The sequence below is a fragment of the Triturus cristatus genome, chromosome 6, assembly GCF_964204655.1.
Source record: "Triturus cristatus chromosome 6, aTriCri1.1, whole genome shotgun sequence".
Lineage (NCBI taxonomy): Eukaryota > Metazoa > Chordata > Amphibia > Caudata > Salamandridae > Triturus > Triturus cristatus.
This window is the reverse complement of record NC_140589.1, coordinates 333259792-333284889: the sequence shown is the minus strand read 5'-3', so window position 1 is coordinate 333284889 and position 25098 is coordinate 333259792. Positions and strand designations below refer to the sequence as shown.

Sequence of the window (25098 nt, the reverse complement as noted above, 5' to 3'; positions counted from 1 at the left end):
AAACGTGTGTAAAAACGTCTAAGGTTACAGAGTGTATTACGTCTCGGGACGATCCTGCACTTTTCCGAATGAACCAGGTAGGGCAGATGACCCTGCAGTTGCAACACTCTGCAGAGTATTTTCGCGTGACAGCTCAACGTCGATAGTGGGTGATATGACGACGTTTGTAGGGTCCTTACCCTCTTTTGGCAACATTAATACCAAGGCTTCCTACATGGAGTCTGGCAACTGCTATAGTGACATCTTAAGGATTTTGGGGGCCCTGGGCCAAATGTATTTTTGGGGCCCCTCTTCAGAACACCTTTGAATTTAGGATCCATTTTCAGCTCTTTCATGCCCTCTTTGGACAGGTCACTGACAGTGCACAGACACACTTGTCCAAATTCTAAATGTGGTTACATCTAATATTCAGGGTTAGTGGTGTGTGTTTTGAATATTGTATCACAGGAGCAGCTAACTAATATTATTGCGAATAATAATCTCTGTGACACCCTTCCTTTTCTCATGTGTCAGGTCTTGTATTGATCTAAAATAAACTTTTTTAGGGCTGTTGCTTGAAACATAAACACAACATTTTGCTACACGATATCTGTAATGCACTTTCACACATCACCCTCAAAAAAAATAATTTAAAGGAAAATGGTATTTAAAAAAATCTGTTTTAGAATTATTCAAGGTCATTGGGACAAGACTCTCTGCAGAACAGAGCTGACTCTAAGGGGCCCCAGAAAACCAGGGCCCTGGGCCAGAGCCCACTTTGCCTATGCCTTAAAACGTCTCTAAACTGCTCTGTCGAGACCACTTCCTCAAATACTTCTTTCAAATTTGTCAGCCAGAACCTCAGTATGTCTCTGATAAACATCGACTGGCAGTCCATCTCCTTCCGCTGTCTTTGTAGGTTTAAGACCGCCATCAACACAATGATCTCTTCTCTAGAGATAAGCGCCTCTAGATACTCCCTGTTGTCATCTGCTAGCCTAGTCAGGTGAGCCTCCCTCAGGTAACGTTGAACCACACCCTCCACCAAGACCGGTTGAGATTGGTAGGTTTCCAAAGCTGGGCTGCAACGGTCAAAGTTATCTACGTTTGCAGCCGTTGCATTTGTTATATGTAATGTAATGTAAAATGTATTTCTATAGCGCTATTATCACTCGAAGGAGTATCATGGCGCTCACCCAACCCAGATGGACGGGGTTGGTGGGAGAAGACACACTTCACGCTAAACACTACATACTTAAACCATTGCCATACATGCAGCATCAGTCATTGAAAATAGCCAGGTTTTTAATGCCTTCCTGTATTGGGTTTCATGAGACATAGAGCGTATAGCGAGGGGAAGTTTATTCCACGCTTTGGTTCCCAGCACAAAAAGGGATTTACCGCCTTTAGTTGTTAGCTTGAATCTGGGGGGTTAAAAGCAAGTTCTGCCCTACAGACTTTAAGCAGCGTACCGGATGGTAACGTTTAAATTCACTCTGTAGGTATTTGGGTCCTTGATGGTGGAAAGCCCTAAAAGTAATTAAGAGGATCTTGAAAAGAATCCTCTTAACAATGGGAAGCCAGTGAAGCGCATTCAATGCTGCTGAGGCTGATGACCTACGCGGCAGTCGTAATACTAGGCGGGCTGCTGCATGTTGGACCAATTGCAATCTGTGGAGAACCGATTTATTTGCTCCAGCATATAAGCTATTGCAATAGTCCAACCTGGAGGTGATTAATGCCACAGCGACTTTATAGATTTAATAAAGGCCAGGTATCCACTTTCTCCCTTTCTTAATGGCTTAAATTTTACTAATTTAATATTTGGTTTTCCTAATGAGATGCGTCTCTTCGGTATGATTCGGTATGATCCTCATTTTAATGTCTTTCACGTTAACCAAAATTCCATTAGCAATTACTATGCCCAGTTTTTTCTTGCTCTTCTATGAACAGTAGGCTTGCCACCTTAGGCTTGCTTGCAGTGACAGATCTTGCTGCTTCAGTGCATGCTATTATTTAAATTAGGGGAGAACAAATTATATCTGGAAACAAGAGAAAAAGAAAAACACAACCACCTGGGAAGCACGACTGATTTAAAGGACACAATGACAGCTCCCGCTTCTGGCCAATTATAATTAAAAATCACATCACCAGACCTAATGACACTCATTTTTAAGAGAGGCCCCGAAAAGTACCTTTTCAAGTTTCAAAGTTGAGGCATAATCTGCCACTTCCTTGTCGCTGACGGTCATAAAAGGGCTGCCTTGGCCCAGGTGCACCCTGCATGCCTCCTGCACAGCTTGACTACAGGCATCCTTTAGTAGGTACCACAATAGGTGGTGGGCAGAGCTTCAACCTTCATCAAGGAATCTAGGTGATGGAGTTGCCCGATTGCCATTGTGAGTCTTCTTGGAGCCCGGACTCCTGCCAGCTGTCTCCCTCACAGAGCGACTACTTGTGTCCTTTAGTAAGTGCCACAGTAGAAAATGGGTAGAAACCACCTCTGGGGATTCAGGAGAATGCAGTCTCCTACTTGGTTCCCTCAGCCAAGTTTCTGGAGAGTGGTATACTCTTTTAGACAGTCTTGCTCCCATCCACAGTTATGGACTTTTTCTATCCAAAGCAGTACCGGTGGAACCCAAGGCATGACATTTAAGTAATCCTTTTCTATAACTTGGAAGAAACCTTAGAGCACACAAGGATGACAGATGTTTACTAGATAGTCTCTAACTCAGTGCATGTGTTACCACCATGAAACAGCAGATCCTCCTCTCACAGTTTCCAACTCCTCCCTCCAGTTATTCTTGCTCTTCCTGTCTATCATCTCTCACTGATTCAGACTCGACCCTTCGTTCTACTTTTCCTTTTACGTCTTCTGTGAATTTTCACAAGATTCTTCCTGTGAACCTTCTACAATTTCATACAAGTCTACTTGTGCAAAACTATCAACAGACCTTAGATTACTGTCTACATAATCGGTTTCAACAGTTGCAACAATTTTCCTGAAACTGAGAGAAAGCATCACCAAACTACTGTTCCACAACCTGAACATGAATCACCACTGCAACATTGATTGAAATTCCAACCAAGGAAAGTTGATCACCCTATCACCTACAGCATTAAAGCTGCAAGGCCTAAAAATCAATATTTGGATTAAAACTGCTCTTAGCACCTGGATCACTGCTGTAATGCAGTGCTCCTTCATCCTCACCACCTCATGAGGCAAGCCCTGTGGTAGTGAGAACCACCATAACTCCTCATTTTGCTAATGTAATTGACTTTACATCAGCCTGGCAATACATCTGAACTCCTTTCTCCGAGTGGCTGCAGTAAAATTGGTAGGTGGAAATAAAGTCTGGTGACTCCTGAAACCACCATACTGAATTGACTTCTAGAGCCTCTGGCTGGCCAACAAAAGCACCGAGGGGAAGGCCACAGAATACCTCAACAAAACCATATTGCACCTCATAGAACACAGCTCTAATTCAGCAAAACTCCTTACTACATCCTCTGAACATTTTGCAGTTTCAAATGAAGCTTGTGCTTTTCTTAAGGTAAGTAACAAAAGCAGAAACCTTGGTTCTGACACCTTAAGGTGATTTGATTTACAAAACTGTGCTGTAGAAAGTATATTTAATAAGGACTGCTCAACATTCCAAACAACCCTGAAGGCATAGTTTTCTCTATGCTGAATGGCATGAAGGGGTCAATTTACCTCATTATATTTCTTTATTTCGTGTAATGACATGAGATTAAGGCCAGTTTTAGCATCTTTTTCTGGTATGAGTTTATAATTCTTTGTATTTTTGTAGTGGCGACTTCCAAACACTTATGGAGGAGTGATAATTTTTATAGCACCTCGAGTTGAAATTCTTGGACTACATGAAATGAATACTAGGTCTGTAATTTTTGTCCGTTTGCTATAGCTGATTAGTTTTACAGTATTTATTCTGCTTTCAGGTAGAAAAAGAGAGACCTGGCCTTATAGGTACGAAGAGTACCCTCTGGTTGAGGTGGGTCTAAATCAGAGAGGAACAAGTTCAGGTGAGTTTAAAGACTTTAGTATCCACATGGAAGTATTTTTAAATAAGTAGTATTTAGCAATCATTGGGCTAAAGGGAAAAATAGATGCTTACATACATGGATTGTTTTCACAATTATTTTATGCATCTAGGATAGCATGCAAGGATATTTCTATGATTTATAAAGGGGCCATCAAATGTACAGAAAAACTGTTCTCTTTGCCTAGTCCAGCATCTCTAAAAATCACCAACAGGCATTTTAGAAGGCTTGTGTGTTTGATGATGTCACATGTGGTTTTGAAATCTATTGTGAAATTATTCGTTTGCTTCATTGCCTCATTTTTCTCTCCTGCTCGCACATATACATCTCATTTTGTTTACCCTGAGCAAGAACACATTAACTGAATGATCCTGTGTTTTTATAGATGTACAGTACATTATGGCTTGGTAGAGAGCCCTATGAAAATGCACAGTTGTTATTGCTATTATGGACAATGAAAGTACTTTCATGGCACATTTACCAGCATAAGGCGTCTAGGCATGAGAGTCTGGTTTAATGTGGATTCTGTGACCAATTGGTTATAATTTGAGCCACAGAGTACTGTGCACCTTGATCACGGTGAAAAGATGGACTAAAATACACGTCACAGTACCATCCCAACATGGCAGATATGAAAGTGAGAATTTGCTTCAAGTGGCCAAGTTTGCAATATATGTAAGCACCATGATAGCTTATGGTTGCATAAAGGGGCTCACGAAATGTGTTTGTTTCTCTGTGTCTTATATTTTTAAGGTCAAGCCTAGTGGCAGCGCGCATGCGCTGCTTGCTCTGCAAGACTGCTGTAGTAGAGTATGGTAGAGAAGCCAGCGCCCACTTTCCACCCATATTTTTCATTGGCTTGTGTCATTGTCTTTCGTAAATACTGCCTTCGGGTTTGTTCCTCCTTAGTACGGCCTTGTCTTCATTTGTAACCTCCCTTGGTTACTGGCCCCTTTACTTTGGTTGTTACACGGGACCTGTTATTTAGTCTGTCTGTGAGTTTCTCTTACTGCAGGCTGGACATGCGCTGCTTCAGCTGAAACCGTTTGTGTTTTTTAAGCATACGGCCGCCCCGCAACACTGGCACCCGCTTTCAATCCCTTTAACCCGGCATTATCTTGCGTCTATTTCAACCCCGCCAAGAAAATGGATTTAGAAATGATTCGCAAATTAAGTCATGTGAATTCCAGGTAGCACATAATCTTTTGCTAATGGGCTGAAGCGGATAGCACCACATCTGTGTTAAATGTCATCTGCACTAAAGATTCCTGACAGGGTTGTTTTCAAAAGCCTGTTTTATTAACACCACCACCACCACCAATACCACCACCACAACCAATACCATCACCATCAATACCACCACCACCAATACCACCACTACCAATACCATCACCACCAATACCACCACCACCAATACAACCACCAACTCTACCACCACCACCAATCCAATACCACCACCAATCCACCACCACCACCAATCCACCACCACGACCACCACCACCAATACCAATACCACCGCCACCACCATCAATACTACCAAAACAACCACCACCAATATCACCACCACCGATACCACCACTACCACCACCAATACCGCCACCTCAGGGCCTCTCGCTCACTATTAATAGCAGGGGCACCACCAATACCACCACAAATACCACCACTACCACCACCACCACCACCAATATCAATACCAATACCACCACTAATGCCACCACCACCACCAATACCACCACTACCAATACCACCACCACCAATACCACCACCAATACCACCACCGCCACCAATACCACCAATACCACTAATACCACCACCAATACCACCACCACCAATACCACTGCCACCACCCCAATACTAATACCACCACCAATACCACCACCACCATTACCACCACCATCACCACCAGCACCAATACCACCAGCACCAATACCACTGCCACCACCCCAATACTAATACCACCACCAATACCACCACCACCATTACCACCACCATCACCACCAGCACCAATACCACCACCACCAAATACCACCAATATCAATATTACCACCACCAATACCAGTACCACCACCACCAATACCACCAATACCACCAACAATATCACCAGCACCAATACCACCACCACCACTACCACCACCACCAATACCACCACTACCACCAATACCACCACCACCACCAATTCCACCATCAGTACCAATACTATCACCACCACCACCACCACCAATACTACCACCACCAATATTACTACCACTACCAATACCACCAATACCATCACCAATACCACCATCAATAGCACCACCACGACCAATACCACTAATACCACCAATATAACTAATACCCCCACTACCAATACCGCCACCGCCAATACTAATACCAGCACCACCAATACCACCACCACTACTACCACCAATACCACCACCACCACTACCCCAATACCAATAACACCACCAATACCATTACCACAACCACCAATACCACCACCAGTACCACCACCAATACCACCAGTACCACCACCAACAATACCACCACTACCATCACCACCAATACCACCACCATTACTAACAGTACTACCACCACCAATACCAATACCGCCACCAATACCAACACCAATATCACCACCGTCAATACCACCACCACCGCCACCACCAGTACCACCACCTCAGCGCCTCTCGCTCACTAGTAATAGCAGGCACACTGTACGAGGCCAGAGCTGCAGCCAATACCACCACCAATACCTCCACCAATACCACCACCACCAATACCAGTAGCACCACCAATACCACCTCCAATACCAATACTGCCACCGATACCAATACCAGCGTCACCAATACCAGTACCACCACCAATACCACAACCAACAGTACCACCACCACCAATACCAATACTGCCACCAATACCACCAATACCACCAATACCAACACCACCAATACCACCACCACCACCAATACCAGCACCACGAATACCACCAATACCATCACCACCACCAATAACACCACCACCAATACCACCACCTCAGCGCCTTATGCTCACTAGTAATAGCAGAGGCACTGTACAAGGCCGTAGCTGCAGCCGAGACCATCCCTCCCTCCCTCCCTCCTCCCTCTCTTCATGCCTGCCATAAACACAGCCCACCCTGCACCAGGAGGTGAAGTCAGGGCCCTGCTACAGCTGGAGTGTTTTTATCAGGACAAAGATAGCAATGACATTACGCAATGCCACACCACACACTCAAATCACGGAGAGGGCAGGAAATAGCCCCCCACCCGCTTTTCCTTCTGAGCCGTGACAGTGTAATCACAGAGCGAATGGTGTTGGAGTGTTTTGTTAGTGTCTATAGCTCAGATCATATGTAACTCTCACTTCACACTTTGTGTCTGTGAAATTTACAACACTTATGCAACTTCTTCACTGCACTATCTATCACTACTTTGAAGACGTCGCAGGCCGGTCCCTTCCTCTGATATTTACAATCTAACAAGCGGTCAAGAAGGCCCTTTAGTGCAATGCAATAGGTCTCAATGCATGTGCAAGAGTTTAAGCTATTAGTATTGTAAATTACAATGCCTTTTATTTATGTTTTAAAACACAATGCGAGACCTATTGCATTGCAAATGCTTGTTTAAACTCAGTTTAGTGAAACTCTGTACAGTAGTGAATATACAGTACAACAAAATGAAATGGTGAAAGTAATTGACAAATCAAGGATTATAAAAAAGAGAAGGCAGGGTAGACCGAATATAAAACAAAATGTTTTGAGTCGGGCTTTAAGAACGTGAAAAGATTAGCTTCAACAAATAGCAGTAGAAAGGCAGTTCGAAATTTGTGAAACAGTGCGAGTCAAGTAGCCAAATATGAGGAGGTGAACTGTAAAAGTCCCCGGGTATCACAGGGGTCCGAGAGAGTAGCTTGAGACTTTTACGGCTGGTCTTGACTTGTTTTTTTTAGCATTAAATCTGACTGAGTTATGCAAGTAGTAGATTCCACAAGTCAAGAAAGAGCAATATAAACATTCAGTAGATGTGTACTTACAAAAGAGTTAACTTCGTATTTTCATAGAATTGACCAGGTTTTCTTTCAAACGGAATACCAGTAGTAGGTTTTATTCAAAAGTTGACTCCCAAGGAAGTTCTGCTGCTAGTTGCTCTTATGAATTGCCGTATGGTCATTACTGCCCTAGGTGAAGACCCAAAATTTGTTCTGACTAAAGTGAGTACGTTTAAAAGGGTACTTGGTTCTTCAGTTCTGAAAGGAGCTCAATGCTGCTCAGATATCCCTGGCCTCCCTTGGATACTATAGAAAGTGAACAGTGTTTTAGTTAAGACCCTACAGAATTAAGTGGCCTGGGGGACTGGTCATAGATTACATCTGCTTTTATCTCAAACTGCAGTGCTTCTATCTGTCTGTTGTAAAGGGACCACCATATTTTTTTATGCTTTATCATTAGTTCATTAGTCAAATTACTCACCTAGAACCTGATTGGTTAAAGCCTCATCCGAACAGAGCTGGGTGTTGTGTAGTTTATATTAGCAGCGTTTGAAATCATGTATTTCCAGGAATCTGTGCATGAAAAGAGGATTGTTCAAAGATTTTCATAATTCTGTTGATTGTTTTATTTAATTCAAATTCACCATTGATGATGTTGTTGGAAACCTACTTTGGAAAATATACCTGATAAGGGACATTCTCCTTGGTTTACTTAGTCACACATGATAATAGTTCTTATATATCTGGTAGAATTTCTCAAACCAAAGCCTGAGACACATATACTTATTGGCAGCCCTGCTGATTGATTTACTATCAGCAAACCATGGGAAAGAGCTAGCTAGAGAAAGACTTCTCTTGCACAAGCTTGCTCATCCCATTTGCCTGTGGTTCTGCATGAAGATGATAGTGTGTTACCAGAAAATACCAGTGTGAAGCTGCAGAGAGCAATAAAGGCCCTTGAAATGTATAACTAGGTGAGCAGATTGGTAGTTACTAGCTTTAAGAGCAATTTAAATATTTTTGATTGACAAATCAAGAAAGCAAGTTTATGGCATCTCTAAAACTAAAGGTATCATTTGTAAGTTATAGAGATCAATTTTTGACTTATACCCCAATGGGACTCCATGGCAAACTTGAAAGCCATTGGCTTCTCCAATCCTCCTTCAGTCCCCTTTGTAGTTATATAAAAATGTTTGCCCTCATTAGATTACGGCTTGATAGTTCACCCAAGAAGGTTTTGTGTTGGATGAACTAGATGCAATGCTAGTTTTTATAGATCAATTTTTGGTTTACCTTTTTCAAGTAAAGGTCTGTTTAGAATATTGTCTCCACCTACAACCTTTGTGATTGCAACATAATTTTTAAAGACATGATGTACTCAACGATCCTTGTAACCAGAATATCTAAATGCACAAAGCTGAGAAGAGTCTGCTTTCTGCCAAACTAGTGCTCAGTGACGCTTGTCCCGATTTGGATGACCTAGAACTGCATAGCAATTGGAATAATCTGGGTTCAAGAAATCACCTGTGCACAGTGGAACATACAAGGGCCTTGAGTTTGACCTATTAGGTCTTATACAAACAAAGCAACTTGAGCATAGAAGCTCATATGTGTAGCTTTGTGGCTCAAAAATGTATCTCTGTGATTCTCTTTGGCATGTAAAAGACATATGTTACCTGTATATGTTTTAACTTAATTCCCCTAGTAGTAGGTAGATTTGTGTGGCACGTATCTCTACAGATTATTAATGCTGGTATAGTTGGCTTTAATATATGATATGAAATCTGAAGATATTTTAAGCTTCTGTTTCCAAATGCCAATAGTTCCTATATTAGTTTTTTAGTACTTAAGAACCGAATCATCTAGTCAATGTTTTAGCTTTCCTATATCAATATAAGAATCATAACTCTTAAAAAGATGATGTATTTGAGTATGAATTGCTTTTATCTGCATTTTTTTGAGATGGTATTCAGTAACCTACAGTAAATTCTACTTTGACATTTGAAATGATTAACAGACCTTTAACCCCTTCAGCGCTGCGGGAATTCCCCCGCGGTGCTGAAGGGTTCGAGCGCGGGCGGGCCCATGACGGAACGGTTCCGTCATGAGCACAGCGCAACCGATGCTCATGACGGAACCGTTCCGTCATGGGCATGGAAGGGGTTAAAATTTCTACTCAGATGTCCTGGTGTGATGACCAAAAACATTTTTGTATTGAATATTTTATTTTTGATCAATGTCACTGGATAAACAAAATATTGCATGGTCTTGAAATTGTCGCCACAGTTCTAGCTGACATTTTCTGAAATTTCAGAAGCTTTGTACTTCTTTGATGTCCAACATATTGCCAGTGATGTAGTGCAGCCTGTCATGATAATTACTCTAGTCAGAATTGTTTGGTCCTTCTTATCCACCAACCTCAATGATATCTGAATTAGTTGAAAGTAATAACTATACTGTTTAGTGGTGTTGCTTATGTGTTGCTATGTTCAGCTGGATGAGTCCAAATTATTCCACATGGTCTTAGCCCTTTAAAATTCACAAATCAGGCAGTCCTCAATTAAACACATGTAAAGTTGTTTCCTTTCCATATATTGGTAAACATGATACAGATCACATAGCAGCTGCCATCTGGCCTCCAAAGAGGCCAGATGGCACCCGCACCCTCGCCAAGGGATTGTGGTACAGTAATCCAATACAGGAACAAAACTTGGGACCAAATCCAAGTCTTGGACAAGGCAGTGAACACACATACTGTCGAAAGCCATTCTTGCATCTATTGTGAGCAGAACAGCATCCTCTGCCTGAGGAGGCGCCGCCATATACAGTACCCTATAAAGGCACCTCAAATTCAGTCTGGTACCCTTGTGAGGTATAACTCCAGATTGGTCAGATTGGATGACCACAGTTATTACCTTTACAAGTCTATTGGCCACGGGCCTTCGCCACGACCTTAGCCTCTAAAATCAGAAGAGATATAGGCCTACAGGAATTATAGGCAGTGGGTGGTTTATTTTTCTTAGTGAGGACCATGATAGTGGCCAGGCTCTGATCCACTGGTAGGGTGCCTTCTTGTCCACCTGATTGGAGCATGCCAAGCATATGTGACACAACTTTATCGGCTATACATTTGTGTAGCTCTACAGGTTGACCATTAGGACCTGCAGCCTTACCAACAAAGCAGTTAGCAAAGTGGCAGTCCCTTCTTGCTAATGAGTCCTCCTGGCAATGTGAAGATGTAGAGCCAGAAGTGTTTGGTTACAAGTCCCACGCAGTGTCTGATTAGATGGGGTCAGAGACCCAGTACTTATACCCAAAAGTGCCTTTCATGTGGGGTTACTTCAAAAGAACTCTATGAAGTGTGCAGGTACCCTTCCAGCCCAGGCCGGTCTGCCAGCCTTCCTATAGGGGGGAAATCCACCATTTGTGTGGAGACAGGACATTACCACTTCAAGTGAAGTGTTACCTCCTGTCGTCCCTCCTGCCCAGGATTATGCAAATGAATGCAGATACATTTGAGTTTCCTTTGCTGTGGCTGTCTAGAGGGAATGCACACATATAGCTGTCATCCAGCCCAGTCCAGAAGTGTGTTGGAGACAGGCTACCAGACACACAAAACAGTAAGTGCAGAGAAATGCCCAGTTTCTGAAAGTGGCATTTCTAACATGGTAAAGTTAAATCCAACCTCACTCACTGTTAAGTAGGATTCATCAATAACGTTCCAAACTCATGAAACATCAAAAAGCTATTCCTCCCTGATCAGGAATTACAGTTTAAAAGATTATTAAGGAATTCCCAATGCTACCCTATGAGTGGGTAAGCCTCACAGTAGTGAAAAACAAAATATGCTGTTTGTCACTACCAGGACATGCAAAACATAAAGGTACATGTCCTACCTTTTACTTACATAGCACCCTGCCCTTAGAGTTACCTAGGGCCTAACTTAGGGGTGACATCAATGTCATAAGGGACTTACTAGTAAATTAAGAATGTCAATTAAGTATATACCAATTACAAACCTGTTTAGGGAAGAAGCAAATGCAATTTAGCACTGGTTAGCAGTGGTTAAGTGCTTAGAGTTCTAATGCCAACAAAAAGATACAGCAAAAACGTGGCTGCCCAAAGCAAAAAGCTTTGGGGAGGACCACCATAAGGCTGACAGGTCTAACACCCACACTAAGTGAACAAGAGTAATGACTAAAGTAGTGAAATTAGCATAAGCAGTGGCTAAAAAATGTAATGCACTGAAGTGAATAGTTAGCCAGCTACAGACTAAAGGGCATTGGACTAAGGAATTTACCCAATGGGTGAGAACTGAATGTGGAGTGAGGCAGAAGGTAATATACACTGGGAGCGGACGGGGGAGTTATGGAATAAAACTGTAACAAGGTGACAAACATACAGCCCAAGGGGGAGCTCAGCAAAATGACGTTGAGAAGACCGAGTGAACGCTGATAGGGGATACAGGTGTGCATTATACAAATGTGATGGTACTTGTGATAATGTGTCACACAAAATCAGTGAACCCATATCCAGTAGGTAAATATTGGTGTGAGTCCCTCCGTGCATGGGAGGATGGTAGGGGGAAATTGAGGAAATGTTACGAAAACGAAGCAAACACAATTTTGGTGGAAGGATCACTTGAGTTTGTAAGAAACCCTCATGGTCACCAATGTATAGGCTAAAGTGGTGTTTAATCCATGATTGGTTGGGATTTTGTTTCATTTTCTTGAGCCATCACCCATTTTAATTAAGACCACATATTTCAGTTTAACATTTGGATAGTTCTTATTAGGGTATCAATAATGCCCCAGGTAGTCAGTTTATGCCACAGCAGAACTCTTATCACTGTATTTAAAGCTGTGCTGTAGTCTAAGTAATAGACGTCTTCCCGTTGTTTTATTACTTTTGGAGCCAAGATATTGACTGTAAGGATATTGTCTAATGTCTTGGTCCTGCCTAGCAAATAGGCAAGATGTCTTTCTCCCAAATCTTCAGTTCTATAAGAAGAATTTTAGCATGTAGTTTCCCCTTCGAATCAAGTAGGGCTATCGTATTGTGATTTTTAGGATCAGCCCGTCTATTTTGGAAATTGGTTGGCGCATTGATTTCCTTCATGATTCATGATTCAGGAATAAAATGAGAATCCTGGAAGATTGTATACAGTGTAGTCAAAAGTGAGGTCCAAAATTCAGGATTTAATTTATAGACAATGAGTATCCCATTTGGTCCTGGGACTCTTGTTTTAATTGCTTCCCAGTCTTTGGTGATATCATCGTGGAAATAAATTGTTTAAAGATAACCCAGTCATCTGCACAAATATCACTATAATGCATGAGATCCTGTAATCCCTGTTTTGAAACCCATCTCTAATTTCCTTTTTACAGGCAACTTGTGACAAACCTAGCCTCCTGTCGTAAAGAAATGACTTAGCCACTCAACTGTAATAACTTATTGCAGTTGAGTTCTGACAGCACAATCCCTGCTGTCAGCAGCAAGCTTGAAAAACATGTCACAAAGCATGGGTGCAGCCACAATTTAAACAAGGAAAGAGGGAACTGCCTTCTCTTTTTTCTGATATGATTTTATAAAATTCAATACGTTCAGTGGAAAGGAGATATTTATGGCAACATGTATATTTTTTTCACACTATAGAACAAAATAGGAACAAAAGAATTTTCCTATGTTTCAACATAGCTTTTTTTTTAAATGCCTTAAATGGAACTGATTCTTATATTTTTGACAACAACTACTAACTATTTTTATAGTTTATCCCAGATAGAATCCTGTTCCGGTTTTGTGGAATGACAATGAGTTAACAGATTTTTTATGTTATGTCTGCCTATGTGTATCTATCTGTGTCTATGCCACACTACATAAATGCATGGATGTTGAACTTCATTGGCATTTGTGTCTCTGGAGATGCCATTTCTGAAATCATCTGTCATGCCACATACGGCAGGAGCGGAGTGAAGGGGTTACAATTACATAGTTATTCATAACTGGTAAGTGTCAGTGGTGTTTACGTTTAGGATTGTAATACTAATGTACCTGCAACTAAAGTTTTTTCAGGGTAGTTTAAAACTTAATGAGATGCAAAATGATGTTAGTCACAGAAACGAGTAAACAACTGAATCAGATTGAGGACCTATTGCAATAGAACGGATTTCATGGCATTTTTTAATGCGCAGATTGGAGTGCTGAACATTCCACTAAGAAGTAACTAAGACAACCAGACAGCAGTCACCTTGCATTTTTAGAGGGGTTTGGGAATTATTAGCCCTCTTGTCAGCCAAAATACCCATTGTGCATGGTTTGCAGATGGATCCTATCCTTTAGTATTCGTAGGGGTCATTCATGTAGGTAATGGGATACCAAATTCTATATCTTAAAGTATAATCTTTGGTTCAGTGGGAGCTGATGCAAAGATCACTTCAAAGCTGAGATAGAGTTCCATTTTGTCCATCCCAAGATTAGGTGGAGTGTGGCATTTTGTGATGGTTATAATCGTTCTATTGGGAAGTAGGAAGGCAAGTATGTGGCCATTCCAATAGTCTTGTTTAAAAATTATTGAACACACGCCACAATCCTGGGCACATCTTTGGTCTCATAAGGTTAAGTGTGAGACTACAACAACATTTTTTGTAAACCCCTATTTCTTAGAGTTCATTTGGAGATTTAAAGTCATCCCAGGAGTCTTGAGGACCTCTGTTTTTTTTTTTTACTGTAACGCCGAAAGATGTTGGAAGACCAAAAAGTGTACGAGGGACTGGACAGGCATTATACTTCGCCAGCTGGTTACATGGTTCTAAAAGCATAATCTGTCTTGGTGTCTTTGAGGTATAGACCTTCAGCAGGCATGTCTTGTGTCTTCACCTTGCTTCATGGCCCATGGTTACTGAACGCGTTGCATATATATTTTGTTAAAAGTATGTGTTTAGCAGGTTCTAAGGGTTTGGGGTCTTGGCACACAGGCCTCTAACATGAAGACAAAAATGCAGAGGAATACGAAAATAGAAAATGTTCATTTTTAACTAGTATAGGTGACTCGGAGAAGAACTAACAGACTGTTTTATATTGTTTTCTGTATGATTTTTAAAACCTAAGAAATGTGATTTAAAAAAATAGAAGTTTCAAAAGTAGGAGTGGAAAAGTATTTTGTTGTAAAAAAAATAATTAGGCCACTTCTTGTCAGGGTCCTAAATGTCCAACAATATTTTGGAAATTTTAATTTGTCTGTTGCTTTTTGTTATAATTATTTTGTTGCCAGTGATTCACATATTTTTACAAATGGCAATCACTTCTGTAATTTCCTGTGTTTGTTTCCAACCATCAATCTTAAATATTAGGGTTGAACTACTTGTCCAGCTTTTTTCTGGACTTTTTTTCAGTTCTTGCTGGTATTCTTTATCCTGCCTTTTGTTGTACTTTTGTGCCAGTATTATGATTTGGTCTTGGAATTGCCCTGCTTGCTAGTATCCCTCTTAAAACCAGTGGCTGAAAAGTTTTATATTGCCATCTGTGTGCTGAATTCCTGTCATCTTTCAGGAAGGAAAGCACATCTCACACCCAGGCTTCGATTAATTGACTCGATCCACAACTATGAATTCACATTCTCATTTAAGAACTCCATTTCCAATTGTTTCTAGTTGAATCCTGCAATTCCACAGCCTGGAGTAATTGGAGTAAGAGGAAGATTAACCGTCTACAACCCAGAGTCCTCCCCTATTACTTGATGACTTTATGCTTGTCTTTTTAAACATGTACAGAGCTCCACTGCCTTTTGGCAGGGTTAGTGGTATTAAAATACCATATACATACATACATGATGATGCTGTCCAACATTCCTCAGGCAGATGAAGGATTTGCAAAATGGACAAGTCAAATGTTTGACTGAAAGTGTGGGATCCGGATATACCAAATATCTATGGGCGTTCCTAGGGAGGTCTTCAGAATCAATTCGCCCAGGCGCATAGTGATTTGGAATGAAATGCCGGTTTGGAAGTAAAGTTTCTGATGAAACAACCTTTGCTGAGTTCGTCTTCAATTTTGGACAATAACATGGAAACATATAATCACGGCAGTCCTGCTGTGGAAGACTGCACCACCAAGAAAAATGTATTTAGGGCTGAGGGGCTTTGAATCACCCTGAGCCTGGGAGCAGCACAAGGGATATTTAATGCAAACTGAAATTATATTCTGAGGCCCACAGGAGGGCAAGGAAAATGTTTTAAATAAAGTTGCAACAAGAACACAGATTCCACTGGAGGGAAATAATGGTGCACAACACATACCACAACTCCAAGCATGCATGAGCACTGGAACTCACTTGGGAGGCCCACCTGAGGGCAATTACCTACTAGCATGCAGAGGGGAGAAGAGGGTATGTTACTGCTTCTGATGACTGTTAGCACGGCCTCTGATAAAAGAAGCAGGAGCTCTGAAACGCGTCAGGCTATGGAAAATGTTTTGAATTAAATGCCGGTTTGTAAGTAAAGTTTCTGATGAAACATCCTTTGCTGAGTGTGTCTTCAATTTTGGACAACAACTTGGAAATATATATATGTGTGTGTATGTATATATATATATATTCACTGAAAAAAACATGGGTTTCAGGGACGTTATAGTTATGAAATGAAATGAAATGAAATGAAATGAAAAAGGAATTTGCTAAAGCGCACTGCTGCCAAGCGGCTTCCTGGCGCTGACACCTCGTCCAGACTCACAAGAGCAGTCCCAGAGAGCTAGTTAGGGAAAGCTTGGGAAAACAGAAAAGTTTTAAGAGCCTTACGAAAGTGGGTGTAAATAGGAATAGAACGAAGTAAAAGAGGAAGACTGTTCCAAAACCGGGGGGCCAAGACTGAGAAACGAGTGCCACCAATGCGGGATTTACGGAATCGAGGGACATGGAGAAGAGAAAGTGAGGAGGAGCGGAGAGTGCGATTAGGAACGTGGGGAGCAATGAGAGAGTTGATGAAATAAGGAGCGGAACGGGCATGAGCCTGAAAAGCAAAACAAGCAAGTTTGAAATAGGATCTGAAATGCACGGGGAGCCAGTGGAGACATTTAAGAGCAGGCGTGATGTGGGAAGTTTTGGGGAGACGAAGGATAAGGCGAGCCGCCTGGTTTTGGATGGGTTTCGTAGGCAGGAATGCCAACGTACAGGCCATTCCCATAATCCAGGCGGGACGTGATGAGGGCAGTGATAATAGTTTTGAGGGCATCAACAGAAAAAAACCTTGATATCTTACGAATTAAACAATGGGAGAGAAAGCAAGAAGACACCACAGAACTTATATGGGCGTGCATAGAAAGATCCTGGCTAACCTTAATACCCAAGGTCCGAACAGAGGCAACCGGTGAAGGAGGAGGACCAAAGGAAAGGGGCCAGTGGGAAGGGGACCAAGGATTGGAGGGACCACCCGTGAGTACAAGCTCCGTTTTATCAGGGTTGAGCTTCAAATGATTGAAGCTCATCCATTGGGAGATAAAGATCAGAGTAGAAGAGAATTTGGGAAGAGAATCAAGAGGGGAAGAAAGATCGAAAACAAGCTGGAGGTCGTCTGCGTAATTGTACACAGAGACCCCCAGCGCCAAAAGTGAGGAGATGAGGGGACGGATATAAAGATTAAAGAGTAGAGGGGAAAGAGAAGAACCTTGGGGAACCCCACAGGTGACCGGACGCGGGGGAGCGGAAAAGCCGGAGAGCTGTACCGCTTGTGACCTGCCTTGAAGGAAGGACGCCACCCAAGATAGAGCGAGGCCCTGGATGCCCGCCGCGCTGACACGATCGAGGAGGATGGCATGGTCGACCGTGTCAAACGCAGCGGACAGATCAAGAAGAACCAGGGCTTGAGGGAGGTTTTTGTCCGCCATCCCCTTGAGTTCATCAAGGACTGCAAGAACCACTCCCTCAGTGGAGTGGCCTGGGCGAAAGCCAGCCTGATGAGAGGCCAAAAGGGAATTCTCCTCAATATAGGCGGACAAGCAGGATGTTACATAGCTTTCCAAAATCTTCCCAAGGTAGGGTAGCTAGCATTTGAAAAAACCTTAGAAATTCACTGAAAAAACCATAGGTTTCAGGGACGTTATAGTTAGGAATTAGCATTTAAAAAAAACCTTAAAAATTCACTGAAAAAACATAGGTTTCAGGGACGTTATAATTAGTTGGACATTTGACTTTATAAAACCAGAGAAATTCACCTGTTATAGTTAGTTGAGCTAACTATAACTCGCGCCCCCGCAATGCACTGCTGATGACGTCACATATTACATCACTCTCCAGACCTCCAAATACAATGTTTTTCACTGTATCCGGTAGAAAGTGAGGACATACACCCACTATAGGTTACCCCGTACTGCAGGGACTCATTTGGATATTGAAGAAATACAACTTGTGTAGTGTCATCGATTTACACACGCTGACTAGAAATGTTGATTGGGACGAAATTTGTGGACTTTTGGGCTCGTATGTTGGATGCTAAATACTTACAATTTGGAATGACCATTTGGAATTGATTTCGATATTGAACACTAATGAAAACATAATTAGTGAGAAAATCCGTGGACAATCAGGCTCAATTTTGGGACTTATCTTTTTTGATTTTGAATATTTATTTGGAAGGCAGACTGCTCTGGAATCTGACAATAATTTGGAGAGAGACTGTGGGATACTACTTTGAAGCCCTGAGGAAGACGCCGGGTTTACAACCCATATGCGACGAAAAGCGTTGGTGTAAGGGAGTGTAAGAATTTGATTAAAAGATTGGACAAGCCCAAGAATACGAAAACTCTTTTTGTTCATTTATATGACTGTATTATCATTTGTATTTAATTTGCGTGTGCTTCAGAAACTGTTAAAACTATTTACCCAATCTTGGATTGGGATTTTGGGAGGGTCTGGGTGAATACCCCCCATTCTTGAATGCATAGCAGGATACTGATACTTTATATATTATAGTGTAATCTTATATGAGTGCCTAAAGACTCTATTCTTCACCCAACTTTTGTAAATCTGTTCATGTAGAAGAGTTTTAAACACTGGTTCGCCTTTTACAGGGGTTAGTTGTAGCAGACCTCCAAATACAATTAAATGTTTTCCACCAAAGAGAACGTCGTAATCTGTTTTTAATACCTGTTGCATTCTTAAGTGTACAAAAGCAAGCATTAAGTTTGAGACCATGCTCACCTCATCAATAATAAAAAGTTTCATTTTCTTCAGCACTCTTGACACTTCATAAGAAGCTTCTCCAGACAACTTCTGATATTCTAATTTATTATCATGCTCCACTGGTGACATCAATAATCTATGCAAAGTAACTCCTTTAACATTGTGTGCAGCTAATCCAGTTGGAGCTGTTACCACACAACATAAATGTGAACCAGTAGTTTTTTGAAGATAACTGGTCAAAACTTTAATTAAAAAACTTTACCTGACCCAGCTTGACCACTGATGTACATCATAAGAGGTTTAAAAGATGAACACAGACATTCTTTTTTTCATGCAACAAACCATGTTTTATCCTTTCTCTCACTTGCACATATATTTCTTTCTGTTCAACATTTACTTGTTCTTCTAACTTTTCCAATGTTATATTCTCCTCGTGTGCTTGTTGCATTGGAATTTCGACTTCATGCATAGAAATCGCTGCTTCATTTTCCATCATTGGTTGTCCAAGAGGATCTTGACTACATGGACCACTACTTTGACTATCTTGAGAACTTTAATGAGCTATTTCAGCTGTAATAGTCTTTTCCTGTACAACTTCATCATTCAACATTGTTATATATGAAGGGAAAAATGGACATCGAATGCTATCTTTAAAAGCATTAAAAGAATCTTCGTAGCAGTCAAACTCTCCAAGTAATTCACTTTCACTACGCCATGGTTTAAACAGCTGCAGAAGTGCTAAATAGTAAAGTTCTCGCTTATCTGGAGTTTCACAACTAAGTTTCTTGTGGTTTATAAGATTACCCTTTGCATGTTTTACTAAATAACAATGACATCCAACTACTGCACATTTTCCTTCTTTTAAATTCTCTTTGGCATTTCTTTTGAAGCTGTAATGTTGAAGTACTTCATACAGACATAGCTTATCCAGATGTTGACTCCTTTTTGGATAGTATGTGTCCAACATATTAGTTTTAAGAATGTATGTACTATCTGGCTCATTTGCTGCTAATTGTTCAATTTCTTCCAATGATTTCAACACTCTATTTCGTTTGCAGGCAAGACCTAAACTTACCCAAATGATTCTTCGTGACTTTGAATATAAACTTAAAGAACGGTCTGAACATTCATACGGTCCAATTTCTCGGTGGGTCAGCATTTTCAAACTAAAGCTGTATGATTTTTTGCTAAGACTATTCTCTTGTGCAATTTCTTCCCACATTTGTTTCATCTCTGTTTTTTCAGATTTTGTTGTGTACGATGTAACATAACGTGCTACAGCAATTGAGTTATCCGCAACATACTGGATGTACATGTTCGCATTCCACTTTTTTAAAATGACTGGATTGTAGTCATTGATATACTTTGACAGTTCTGTTCTTTTTAAGTTGTAGGTATTCTTTGGAGATTTCCGAGTTATTGTGTGCCTCACAGAAGAAAAAAAAAAATTTACTCTTCCTTTACAAATGACTGAATGGGGAAAACCAAACCGACATTTGGTGTATGATTTTCCTTTAGACTTGTATTTTCTTCTGCAGTACTTTCCTCAACGGTGACTTTGGAAACATAAAACTTGCTGTCTCAAGCTTCTATCTCCTCCTTCTCTTTGAATCTCACATGTCACATACTGTTCGATGAAAGACAATACTGTTTCATCAGAATCCGTTCCAAATTTAGGTGCATCCTTGACCCATAGTAGCATATGTATATGAGGTGCACCTCTTGCTTGGTACTCCTTTCTCTAAAAGAAATCGGTAACTTTTTCCAAGAGGTGGATTCTTTTTATTACAGATTAAAGACATCATACCTTGAAACTTATGATTAAAATATCTTCACACATTTACAGGTTCCAATGAACACAGTTCACCAGGAGTCTTTATTTCAAAAATGTTTATATTAGAGTTCACTTCTCTTAAAAACTCAAACAAATCTTTCCATGCATACTCTGCACAGCTAAGTGTGACAAACCATGTTGGTGTACCTAAGTTCCGTAACATACACTTGAGTTGTCAATAACGACGATACCAATACTCATTTGTTCCACGTTGACATGCCATCAAATTGATTAACTGTGCTTCTAAATTTTCATCTGTTTCTTGAACTTTCTCCACAAATTCTTTCGCAGAAAGAAGTGATTCATGAACTCCAGTTTTAAGTATATGATTCACTACATACGAGAGAGAAGACAGATCACTTTCAAACAAAAGCTGAAATATGTATGGAATGCACTGTTGAAATCTAGGATCTTCAGAATATAATCTTGTTGACCAATATTCTGAAGCTGGAATCCGTACAGGTCGGTCATCATATCGTCCACCTTCTCCAGTAGGAAACAACTGTGGAAAACAACGAACTTCCAAGCTTTTCTCCCATACACTCATTGGAGTTCCCTCTGCTTTTTTCATTTGAAATAACTCAATGCTACTTCCTATCACTTCTTTTGAATGCAAAGGACATATTGTATAAGGTTCATAAATCTCTTCAGTCCTTGACTTGTCCACTTTCTCCATTTGACCACTTGAAATTTTAAAATCATCTTCTAAACGTATTACCTGTTCATCCACATTTACATTTTTGTAATAAATATTGTTCTCTATAAGATATAAGGTAGCCTTTTCAACTTTATTAACATACACAAATTCTTGCCATATTTTCTGAATCCTTGTGGGTACACCATTTACTAAAATAACTACTGCCTCATCTTCCTCTTTCTCTCCAGCAATAGTTTCAATGTTTTTCTTAAAATCCAAAGGTAAGTACACCACTCTTCCTTTCAACCCTCTTTGCAATTCTGTTGGTGGCAGTTTACCTATTTTAGGCTCCATCCGAATTATAGTTTGAAAAGGATGAACAGATTGAATTAGAACCGACTCATATGTATTCAATTTGGCCAGCTCCTGGGGAATAGCTACTAACTCCAACTTATTATGCACTGCTCTAGCAGGCATTTTGTTCTCTTCTAATTTGTTAGAATAATATTTACATATACGTTGATCACTATCTAACTCAAATCGACCTTCAACAAACAAGTAAGTTGCAAATTCTTCCCACTTACCATTGTTCTCCTTTTCACTTTTCAAATACAAATCAACATTCAAACTTTGACTTTTATAATGAGTACGTCGACAACAAACACAAACATAGTTTGGTATTTCAGAGCACACTATATTAAACTTTCCAATTTCTTCTTCAAACTGATCAGTGCTAATCACTTTCTCATCTCCTCCAACATCTGTAATTGTCAAACTTTCACTTTCTATGAACTGCTCTTCTGAACCAAAATATCGCATTTCAATATCATCACACTTTTTTTGAACATCTGATAAAGAACCATATAAAAGACTTTCATTCACTTCACTTAAACCTAGTGCAGGACTTTTTACATAGTACAGTTTCTTTACAAAGTTCCGCATTTCTGAATGGTGTACTGCTAACATTCTCAAATGATGAAAAACACTTTTACAAACTTTTCTTGAAAGACAAGCCAGAGAATGCCCATACTTCTCAGTATATTTTCTTACATTACATGGATCTAGTCCTTGTAACAACTTAATCTTCTGTTTTATACTTTTCTGAGTATATTCTCGTAGCAAATTTCACATTTTATCAATGGATTCCTTTTGAATACTACAAATGCTACTACAACTCCACTTATACACAGGAGCTCGTGGACGTTTCCCTTGCACTTCTTCAGCTATTAACTCTTCTACACTTTTGCCAACCATTTCCTCCTTTGGAAGAGGAACACCATCCTGAACTTCGTAGCAACGACCTCCAGTATCAACTGCAAATGATAAACTATTTTCCTGGAAGTAACTTTCCTCATTAAAAAAAGGCTCAGTACTAGAAGTATGTCTCCAATGTCCACTAAAGATTTTACAAAAGTTGGTTCTGTTCACAAGTCTTTTTTTTCTACGTTGGTCTTTCAATACTTTCACTATTTTATCCAATACTTTCAATCTCTTTAAAATCAAAATGAACAACTTATGTTTCAAATTGAAAGCAGTATCCACTATACTTTCAATACGCTGCTTCTCTTTGAATTGGAACATTCTTCTTTTATACTTGCAGCATGTTTTCAATAAATTCTGAATCACTCTAGATCGAAAAAGTCTCTGACGAATTTCTTGAAATTGTTTTTGTCTCCGAGTACCAGATACTATTTCTTTATCATCTTTCCTTTTCCTCGTATTTGAAATTGAACTCTGCTTCACTTTACTTGAAAAATTCTTCTTTTTACTTTGTGTGATGTTTTTCTCATTAAATGTTCGTAATATTTTTTTTTAAATTGTCTTTTGCTTTTACTCGAACAAACAGTTTCTCTACTACTCACATTTTTTTCTACTTCAAGATCTTTCCTTTTCGTCAATTTCTCTGTCGCTCCACACATAAATACATGTAAAGAACAAATCAGAAAACTTAATTCCTTCAACAACATTCCAAAACTTACCTCCATTGGTTAATTTTGAATTTTCCTTCTGAAAAGCTACTTATTATTCCACGCCACATACAGGTCACAAGTTCAACCTATTTTATCACCACACTTTCTGGAACCTTCTACGACACTTGCAGGTTAAAAGTTCATCATTGTTTTTTTTAACCTAACGATATACTTTTGCAACATTTTATCGAACATTCAACGGCACGTGCACGTTAAAAGATCCCAATAGGGGTCAGTAGTTCATCAGCTCTATTCCCAACTCCAGCAGCACCTCACCTTACGCCCCCAGTGGCATCAGACCCGTAGGAGTCTGTGCTTTCCACTTTCCAAATACCAAATTCATTTCATACACACAAATTTACCTTCGCACTCCCTATATAACACCCCCTAAGCACCATACACAAGTTGCAATGTTCGAAACAAAAGTTCTTCCAAGTAGCTATAACTACATGCTGACACTACTTGCACAGATGTGGCACATTGGCCAGAGCACATGACTTCACAGCATATGGCACAGAGTTTGGGCTCACGCTTTCATCCCTGAGTCCGGCAGCAGCTCAGCTTAGCAGCATGAGACTCTACACACCACCTCACATATTTTCCGTACCCCAGAACTTTCAGACCAGTACGGGTCAGTAGTTCATCCTAGTAGTTATAAACACATGCTGACACTACTTCCACGACTGCACTGCAGCAGCCAGGGCACATGACTTCACAGCATAAGACACACAGTGTGGGCTCATACTTTAATCCTCGAGTCGCGCACAAGCTCACCTTAGAAACATCACACACTAGCCAATACCTCACTTAATTTTCATAGCCTAGAACTTTCACACCGGTAGGTATGATTAGTTCACTTCGCACCCCCTTTATAGCACACCCTAAACACCCCACAGAGGTTACAGTGCTCCTACCCTCCTCTTTCCCACATTTTTTGCCCTTTTTCCCCCTTACTCGCTTCAATGGAATCACAAAATGGCGGTCAACACTTCCTAACTACAAACGCTCGCAGCGCTCGCAGCCAATCAGCAGCAAGCTTGTGCTCGTAATGCCTCAGCCAATCAGATGGCAGAATTCCCAAATATCAATATCTGTAAATTTCGATATTTCTCAAAAACTACTGAACGGATTTACACCAAATAAACAGAAGCGTGCTTTCTAGACCAAGACCCGTTCGACCTGTAGCCTTCTCTAAAGTTTCCTATGGAAATTAACATTGAAAAAACACGTTTTGGGACCTCCCTTTTTTCTCGCCCCCCCTTGACAAATCAACACCAAACTTTCAACATAGGAGCTGATTTCAACAAAGAATTAGTTTTGAAAATTTCACGAAGATTCATCAATCGGCGCCAAAGTTATTGTGAATAGAATGTTGCCATTTTCTTATAGTAACTAGGTCCTAACTATAACTACCTACTGGCGACCGCCAGTAGGTAATATATATACATATATATTCACTGAAAAA

General features: G+C 40.5%; 1 protein-coding gene across 9 annotated transcripts in view; it reads left to right on the top strand.

Annotated features, from left to right (window-relative positions):
- Positions 1-25098, top strand: part of HPCAL1 (hippocalcin like 1) — a 1393761-nt gene that overhangs the window by 1063347 nt on the left and 305316 nt on the right. For 6 of the 9 annotated variants that reach the window (XM_085610705.1, XM_085610706.1, XM_085610711.1 and 3 more), the window contains one exon: positions 3940-4023. The exons of the other annotated variants lie outside the window; for them this stretch is intronic. The gene's annotated coding sequence lies outside the window, so the exon portion shown is untranslated. The remainder of the gene's footprint in view (positions 1-3939; positions 4024-25098) is intronic. 9 annotated transcript variants of the gene reach the window in all.